Source organism: Barbus barbus (assembly GCF_936440315.1).
Source record: "Barbus barbus genome assembly, chromosome: 12".
Lineage (NCBI taxonomy): Eukaryota > Metazoa > Chordata > Actinopteri > Cypriniformes > Cyprinidae > Barbus > Barbus barbus.
In genome coordinates, this window is record NC_136740.1 from 14,639,602 (window position 1) to 14,649,362 (window position 9,761).

Here is a 9,761-nt window from a genome sequence, read left to right on the forward strand (position 1 = left end):
AAAAAATTATGGATGTACTTCTCCTCCCGGTTTCATTGTTCATCTCTCCTCCCCTCTTTCTTTCTTTCTTTCTTTCTCTCAGTCACTTTGGATGTGTCAGCAGGGCGCGAAAAGTGAGAAAGAGAGGAAATGAAAAGACAGCGTGTGTATACAGAATTGAGCAAGCCATTATTGTTCCACTGTAATTATTGCAGGCAAACACTAATGACCAGTGTCGCAAATATAAATCTAAAGTTCACACCCGCTGTTTTGCATATGCACACGCCTGAATGAAGCGATACTTGGCAGCCGGCAAGTAAACTGTAAAATCTAAATTATTTAGGGGAGAGGGTGGGAGCACAAAAGAAAGAGGCGACCAGAAATGTGGAGAGGGGGACTGAAATAAAAAGCAGGGTAACGAAAGGAGAACTGAGAAATAAAAAAGAGAATGAAAGACAGAGAGAAAAGGAGACATTGAGAGAGAATATGCTTGAAGAGGGAGCCCTCGGCGAAAGGGAGGAGTAGATAGCAGCCGCTTCATTTGTTTCTTCTTCATCTTTGTAAATAAGAAGTGAATCTGACAGTTGTAATAATAGCAGAGTGATTCATTCTCCTTAATTGATTTGGATTGAGAAATGAGAGTGCTGGATGCAAGCATTGCCAGTACCGGTTGATACAGACACATTAAGATGTCACCAGGCTTCTGTGAGACGAAGAGGAAGCATCGAGGAAGCCTTTTCCCTTCTTATCTTCGCCTTTTCCACTTGTGGAAAGATTCCAGAGCGGAGGCAGGAAAAGACACCCGTCATGTGTCCCTCCTGGCACTCCATGGGCCGAGACTACAAGAGCTTAATAAAACCATCAAAAGCCCTCTTCATCAGGGGTCTGAAATCATCAGCGAATGCAAACACACACTGGCGTGCTGAGGGGCAATTCACTAAGAATGAATTGCACTCAATGACAGCGCTTTTTATTTGCACACGCTATCTGCGTGATTCACTGAAGTAAATACATAAATCTATTCAAGCTACAAATGCTCATACAGGCTTCTTGCGGGTCGGTTCAGAGTGCTCGGATGTGGAGGATGTAGCAAACTACTTCAATCTGTCACACTTTACTGAAACTGTAAAACAGCCCTCTCTACAACAACACTATTACTGTCAAAAAACTATTTATGTTAACTGAAATAAAAAGAAAGCTATATTCTCAGAAAACAAAACAGCTGTAACTGAAGCAATACCAAAATATCTAACAATTAGGTGCATGTCCACTTTAGTAAATGTAGCTTTATGGTACTAACAGGCACATTTTAGATGTAAATAAAAGGTGTTCTTCTGAAATTGTGCTGCTGCAGTGAGAGCTACTATACCAATTTTTTTTTCCCCTAAAAGTGTAGCATAACAAAATTGAAACTATACTAATATACATGTTCATGATTCCAGAGTTAAAACTAAAAATGGCTACAAATTAATTTTAGGTTTTTTTAATATATATATATATATATATATATATATATATATATATATATACATAAAGTTTGAAATCTTCACAACTAGCCTGCTTTAAACATAAAACACTATGACTAGTCAGAAATAAAACTATAATGTACTGAGAAATTTAACATCAGTTATTAGCCAAAATTATTAGAACACTAGTATTTTCACCAGCTAGAAATGGTTTTAGGTCAGTTATTTCTATCGTTTGCTGTAGTGTGTCAGTAGGAAATATCAGTTTACATTTTCAAACATTCATTTTGCCATTCATTGTAATAATCCAGTGAGATTTACAACAGCCAGTGCTCCACACAGATCTGATCTGATCATCATCCAGTCTGTCTGGAATGACATGAAGAAACAGAACAAGCTGAGACAGACTAAATCCAGAAGAACTGTGGCAGCGTCATTAAGATGCTTCAAGAAACCTACCTGCAAAGCTACAGTACTGTTAAAGGTTTAGGCACTTGTGTAAAAATGCTGTAAAATGAGGATGCTGTCAAAAATAATGTCATAAATAGATTTTCTTTATCAATTAATTTCTATTAACTAAATTAAATCAACATTTGGTGTGAGAATCCTTTATGTTTAAAGTAGCTTTTGCCCTTATGGGAGGAAAACACTTTACGCGTAATGAAACGTGTTACCTTCTTATTCTGGACTCATCTGCTTGTCTATACATCGTATGCTTTATTAATAATGTGTTTATTGAGTTTGGTCTTTTAAAAACACTGTTTTAATGCATTAAGCCACATTAAGCATTTTCAAATGTCCCGCCGGAATTGTCGCTGCTTCCTTTTACACTGAAATGCCTTCCGTTTACATGAAAAGTTCACGCACATCCACATGAAATCACTTGCATATACATATATACACGTGTATGCACGCATCGAGTTTATATGTATGTGTGAGTGTTTATAGGTGTGTATGCGCGCATAAAGTTTATATGTATGTGCGAGTGTTTATAGGTGTATATGCATGCGGCGAGTTTATATGTATGTGCGAGTGTTTATAGGTGTATATGCACGCATCGAATTTATATGTATGTGTGAGTGTTTATAGGTGTATATGCATGCAGCGAATTTATATGTATGTGCGAGTGTTTATAGGTGTGTATGCGCGCATAAAGTTTATATGTATGTGCGAGTGTTTATAGGTGTATATGCACGCATCGAATTTATATGTATGTGTGAGTGTTTATAGGTGTATATGCATGCAGCGAATTTATATGTATGTGCGAGTGTTTATAGGTGTGTATGCGCGCATAAAGTTTATATGTATGTGCGAGTGTTTATAGGTGTATATGCATGCGGCGAGTTTATATGTATGTGCGAGTGTTTATAGGTGTATATGCACGCAGCGAGTTTATATGTATGTGCGAGTGTTTATAGGTGTATATGCACGCAGCGAGTTTATATGTATGTGCGAGTGTTTATAGGTGTATATGCATGCAGCGAATTTATATGTATGTGCGAGTGTTTATAGGTGTATATGCATGCAGCGAGTTTATATGTATGTGCGAGTGTTTATAGGTGTATATGCATGCAGCGAGTTTATATGTATGTGCGAGTGTTTATAGGTGTATATGCATGCAGCGAATTTATATGTATGTGCGAGTGTTGTTGTGGGTGTGTATGCATGGATCGTTTTTGTATGTATTAGCGAGTGTTTATAGGTGTATGCATGCGTCAAGTTTATATGTATATGCAAAGTTATTCACAAGTGTATATGCATTCATTACTAACATAATATGTATTGGTATGGATTTCATATTAGTGTGCATATGTATTTCATATATATATATTGAACATCCAATAGTATATATGTATATGTGAGTAATTTATAGGTGTATATGCACGTATTTTATGTATGTATTGATAAGCGAAGTTTGATTTAAATCCTACGTGGCGCCTCATACATATGGATTTGTTTTACACGTCTCAGATTTCCTTAACAATGTCTCTAATTTGTGATAATCAAAGTCTTATGGGTTTGGAACAGTATATGAGGGTGACAGATGATGACTTTTGGGGGGGGGGGCTTGTAGTTGATAATCATGACAGCACAACTGGGGAGATTTCAAATCTTGTGTTTCAGAAGGCTGGAAAACCAAAAATAAACTGGAGAGGTTAGCACTGAGGTATCATCCTGAGGCAGAATGTTTGTACCGCAAAGTGACTTCTTATATGTGTAATTATCAAAGACATTTACATTTACGCCCATTTAATGTAAATATGGTGCAGTGCAATAAGCACATTTAGAGCTCGGTTAAACTACACTGGCAGATGGTTAGGAAATAAGATCTGGGGTTTTGAGCTGAAATACCACATTCAGGCTTCTTGAGTCTTCTCTCAATAGGCAAATCAGTCAGAAACAGCTTGTCTCCCTAATTCTCTCCGTCTCTTCTTCTGTCAGCTGATTCAGTGTACTTCTGCTCTCCTCTGACAATCTTTCAGCGGCACGGCGCTTTGAGCCACTTAATTTGTCCTAAACCTACCCTGTAACATACACACATGCGCTCTCTCACTTATACAAAGAGAAAATCCACCAACTTGACAGTCGATCCTTCCTTTTTCTTGCCTCCTTCTGATCCTACATGTCTCTTTGCATTTCCACCAACCTCTCTCACAGTTTCACACACATTTTCATGCTTTTGAAACAGGGGGATGTTTCCACTAGCTGTCCTCTTTTGACAACATGGGTCACTGATGCTGTTCACATGTAACACACAAACACCAGTTCATGTGTGTTTTGACAGATCTGCTCTTCGACATTGACAAGGCCTGCCCTGAGGTACAGCACAAACATCTGTGTCAAATCCAGATTCGTCACAGACAAACGCGCGCACACGGATGAACGGATGGATGAGTGATCAGTGCAGGCCTTGGACTTTATTCACAGGATCCTGACTTACCTCACAGCAGAAAGCAATTCGTCTCTCTGCCCACTCACAGATAAACACCATGCAATTAAGACCCTAACAGTAGTGATCGAGCCAGTAACAGACCAGTGTTTTGACAGGATTTGAAAGATGCAGGTGTGGTCGGTCGCTGCTGAATATTTGATGGCGTTTTAACACTTTTGGGCTGGTACATTGTAATTACGTGATAAGATATGAAGATGAAAGGCTTATACAGATGTGAAATCTTGTTCTTTGTGTCAGATGAATGATTTAACCGACCCTGCTGTGCCAACAGATTTAAATGAGCGCATTTCAGCTGTACGGCTCTTCAGCATTCCCTTTAGCAGAGTAAACAAACATGACGATTCCTCATGCATGACGGCTGCAGACGCTCTCGGGAGCCACGGCACTTTCAAGCTCCTGAGTTTATATGGGCGTGCAAGGTGCGGACCCCTGTAAACACGTGTAAAGCGTAGCATTATGATAAAGGACACAGGCGCAAACACAACTGTGCTTTCAAGCCTGCAGATAACAAAACAATGTTAGCTGGTGATGAATATGCACACTTCATTACAAAACAAACACATACTGTAGGATCTAAAGAGCACATATCCATTCAAACCAAGTGGATGCTTGCTGTGGTAGAGCCATGTGGATTTCAAATGCAACTTTTAACAAAAAAAAAAAAAAGTATTTTTGTTCTAGGCAAATAAAACAAACAACATAAACATTAAAAAACATTGTCTAAATTACTGTGGCATAAATCATCCATTCACATGTCTAAATGTGGTCACACTTCATTAGCTTCAAACTGAAAGTGCTGTCATCAGCTACCCACACTCTTGTCATATAAAAACTTTCAAACTTTTTATCATGGAATTTAATGATGTGGTTGTGCAATATTCAGACATAAATAGAGAACATACAGAACTGAAATTTAAATTTAAGGAAGTACAATTAAAATGAACTGAATGTGGGATGTGGACAATTTAAATTCCAACTTATTGATTAAAAATTAACCAATTTTTAAATTCACAATTTTGCTGAACCACTGACTGTCAAGCGCAGTTGTATTTTTGTATGTACAAGAACAACTGTTAGGGCTGGATTATAATTTAACTACTTTCTTTGGTTATGTCTTATCTTGCCTTGGGCACCAAGTGAGCCAGAACTGCCACTGGTGCCACCTCAAATACATATAAAAAATATAAAAAAATAGGTGCATGATGTGTCAGGATGTTAGAGCAGTAACTGTCAGTGTGTGGATTACACTCAACCTTTACAATCACCAGTAATATTAATTCGTATGAACTCTTTATTAGACATTAGGCTTTAGAGAAAAAGCCACTTATTGCTTGTTGAAGATGAAGTTAAGTCGCAGCTCAACCAATGGTTTCTATGATACGTTGTGACATTCTTTCTGTCTCTCCTGCTCTCTCTATCACACACACGCTCACACACATATTGACACCAACATTAAATGAGTCAGATGACATTTGCTCTATCCGTCCCTTTCTCTCATAGCCAGATTATGCTGCCGTGGCAACAGGGTGAGATGGGAAGAAAAAGAGAGAGAGAATGCATCTGATATTTCAGGAAGTTAATGTTGGTTTTTCATCTTCTCCTTGTCTCTTGCCTTTGAAGTTCATCAGTATGGAAATGGAACACAGTGAATTCTGATCTTTTCACTTGGCATAAAACCGAATATGATTACAGGGTTCTTTCCCATTGAGATTATTGTTTGTGCTCCTGACTCGCATTGATATATGATGTTGCGGTTGATTCTCCATCTTATTCCATATTACTCTACAGAAAGTCCCTTAAGAGACTATGAATTCAATAAGGCAGCGACTGTGTAAAAGTGTAAAATAAGACAGATGCTATTTATGCTGTTCGTAAAAGAAGATGCAATTTAAAGTGTCATTCACAAAACATTTGTGCCACTATTGTACGTGGTATACCTTTAATATGTTTTACTATTATTCACTAATCACCAGTAATCCAGTTAACCAGCCACAAAATTCAACAAAATAGCACTACGGCTTGTCTATTTAAATCAAATCGTTCTTTCAGAACAAACACGGCGCCTTTCTGCGCAAATTAGGCTTATTATACATTGCGCCCACAAATTGCCTGCTGCAATTAACGTCATGCTATTACTGCCCGAGTGATGTTTGTGTACATTTTCTATTGATCACAGAAGCAGTTATTCATGAAATGATGATCTAATGATGCAGATGAGCATTATAACCTGGCATATATCCAAATATCGCCTTACAAATTGTGTTCAGCCCCGATTTTGTGGGCGTTTATGCATTTACCCAGTTTCTTCTAGTGAATCAGGCACTAAAACAATGCAGAGTGAATACCCCCCTCTGAGAGAAAGTTAAAAATACATACATTTTATCAGCCAGACCTTCAGAAGTTCAGCTTTATCTAGTAAAGTAAATGTTTTGAGTACCAACAGATACAATGTGCATGAACTAATTCCTGTGAGAACTTGAATCTCTCTCTGCTGTACTCACAGACTGAGATGCGCTAAACCCCGCGGGGGTCTCATCTCAATTAGTCAACACCAGGCTCATCACCTCGTGCGTACAGACTTTTAAAGCAACTTCACTGCTAAAACAGCTGTTTTAGATGGAATCGGGCCTGCAGGCTTCTTACCAATTTCTTAGTATACACTGAGGTTCAGGGGGCAAACGCGTGGGACACTTGTTAGCAAGCACTAAGGAATCTCATTAAATAAACGAAAGCCTGTTGAAATCCAGTTATCAAACTCACTGAGGTCTAATTAAGCTTAACTAAACCAGCAGAATCCCAGGTAGAATTGAAGATGACTTATTAAAGCCTGGATATAGTTCTGCAGATCTAGCTCTCGAGATATTTACAGCTAAAATGTTTATCAGGCCACCAGCGATGTGTCATTATGGTAATGGGCCATATGCTAAGAGGAAAAACCAAATAAGCGAAAAGACTTGGTATTTATGGAAGCACAAACATTTAATGCGAGATTAGCATGGCCTCGTTTCATAGCTCAGTGAGTCGGGACTAAGGGTTTGAACACATGCATAATGCATGTGTGTATGTGTGGGTGTGTGTGTTGCCTTCCAAAAAAAGTTTCCACCATTCATAACAGATCAGAGGATGATCGCAGAAACTATTAACATACAAATTTCACAGTTTTTTTCTTTCATAGTGTTCAAGTGCCACAGCGAGACCCCTGGATTTTTTTCTTACAAGTTTCTAACAATCTAAATGTTATTTTTCCCCTCATAATTAATTTTTCTTTGAAGTCAACAAATAATATATTTTTTGTGTATGTCAAAAACAGTAATATAGGGGGTTTTGTGACCATTTCCACTATCTATCTTGCTCTAAGAATGAAAAACTCCATATTTTGCGACTGTTACTTTAAGAAACACCCCCTTGACTTGAGAAATGAGTAACAGCACTGAGTGCTGCTGTGCTCCAGTCCTCACACACTGGCTTTCAGGTTTGCTGTTGTCAAATATAGTTTTTGACCGCCCCATCCATCAAAAACAGCTTCTGTGAAAACCTGTATTACATTGTTAAGTGAACCTTTCACTGTCTAAAAACTACCTGAAATGTGCCGCACAAAATGTTAAGAACAAACTGAAATAATCATGGATCTTGTTCTTGTCAAATATAAACACAAAGCTGCTCATTTCTAAGGTTGGGTTCCTTTAGAAGGATCTGCAGAGCAATAGGTGCTGCACATATAAAGGAACAGGTGGTTTTTTAAACCTTTCCCTCATTTTACACTTATTATTTGATGGCACTATTTACACGTTTATTCCACTTTAATATCAAATCAAATCAAATCTAATCAAATATCATCATAACTAGACACAGAAGACTAGTGCCAAAATAAAATGCCAGAATAAATGGTCATTTGAAATAAAAATTAAAATGTAAATAAGTAGATCACTCCTAAATGGATGAATTAATAGAGATATTTAATAAAAAATAAAAAAAAAAAAAAATAAAAAAAAAAAATATATATATATATATATATATATATATATATAAATTTATATATTAACAAATAAATAAACCTATTTAAAACTACTTACTAAAACATTTTTAGTAAGTAGTATTTTTCTAAATAAAGTAAAAAATGATAAAGTGATACACACACACACTCACACACACACACACACACACACATAAATACAGTGTGTGTGTGCGTAAATATATATATATATATATATAAATATATATATATATATATATATATAGAGTGTGTGTGAATATACACACGGAATATATATATATATATATATATATATATATATATATATAAATAAATACAATTTGCAAAAAAAGAAAAAAGCAGTTGCCAAATGCTATTGGAGAATTTACTCTTTGGAACCAACTTGAGAACATGGGAATAAACATAAAAATAAACTTCAAACTCAAACATGTGCCACTTGAAGTTATAGATTGTCCAATTGTTAAACTGATCATTTACTCCTTAATTTATTTTTAGCACATGTAGTCAACCGTATAGCCACACATATGGGCATGTTTTTAAATATTGAATATGTTACAAATGTTAAATAAAATGCTAATAAATAAATAAATACAATTTATGGACTAGAGAGGACATTTTGAGCTCCTAAACTTACAGTATGTTTTCAAAGCGCATCCATCTGTTTTATCTCAAAATATCCAGAGAAATCTGACAACCCCTTTAAAAACTCCCCGGATATAAAGCTCTGTAGAGACAGAACCAGATTCAAGATCCTTTTAATCAAACACACATGGTGACATATAGTTGATTTATCGTGGGCCCCTCTCCTCCCATTCATTGCATTTAATCACATGGCCTTACAGCCAAGTATACAATCAATACTCATCACCTGACAGCGTATACACACACAATGCAGAGGATTACGTACAGCGAGAGGAATGAGAGCACGCAAAGCTTCGGTAGACACAGAAAAGAGTAAGCAGGAGGACAAAATGGGTGCTGTGCCACTGGTTAACCAAGTAATTAAGTGACAGGCGGGAATAAGAGAGTGTAAATCACATCCAGGAGGGAGAACACGAATGAAAGCGGATAGAGATGAACGTGTGATAGAAAGAGAGAAGAGCGAGTTAGTGTGGAGAGATAGAGAGAGCAGGAGGGTGGAAGAGTGGGTGGAGATGGAGGAGTCTATATATAACTGTAGGGTTATGGAATAAAAGTGAGAGATCATACTGTTGTGTTTGATTACTTAACTCGGACAGCCATGGTAACCAACTAAACAGCACATCAAAAGCACTTTAATGCGCGCACACATACATGAAACGGTTACCGGCGTGCTAACCAACACACAAGAGGACTCTTCCGAAGCCTGTGCCAACATAACACTATAAAA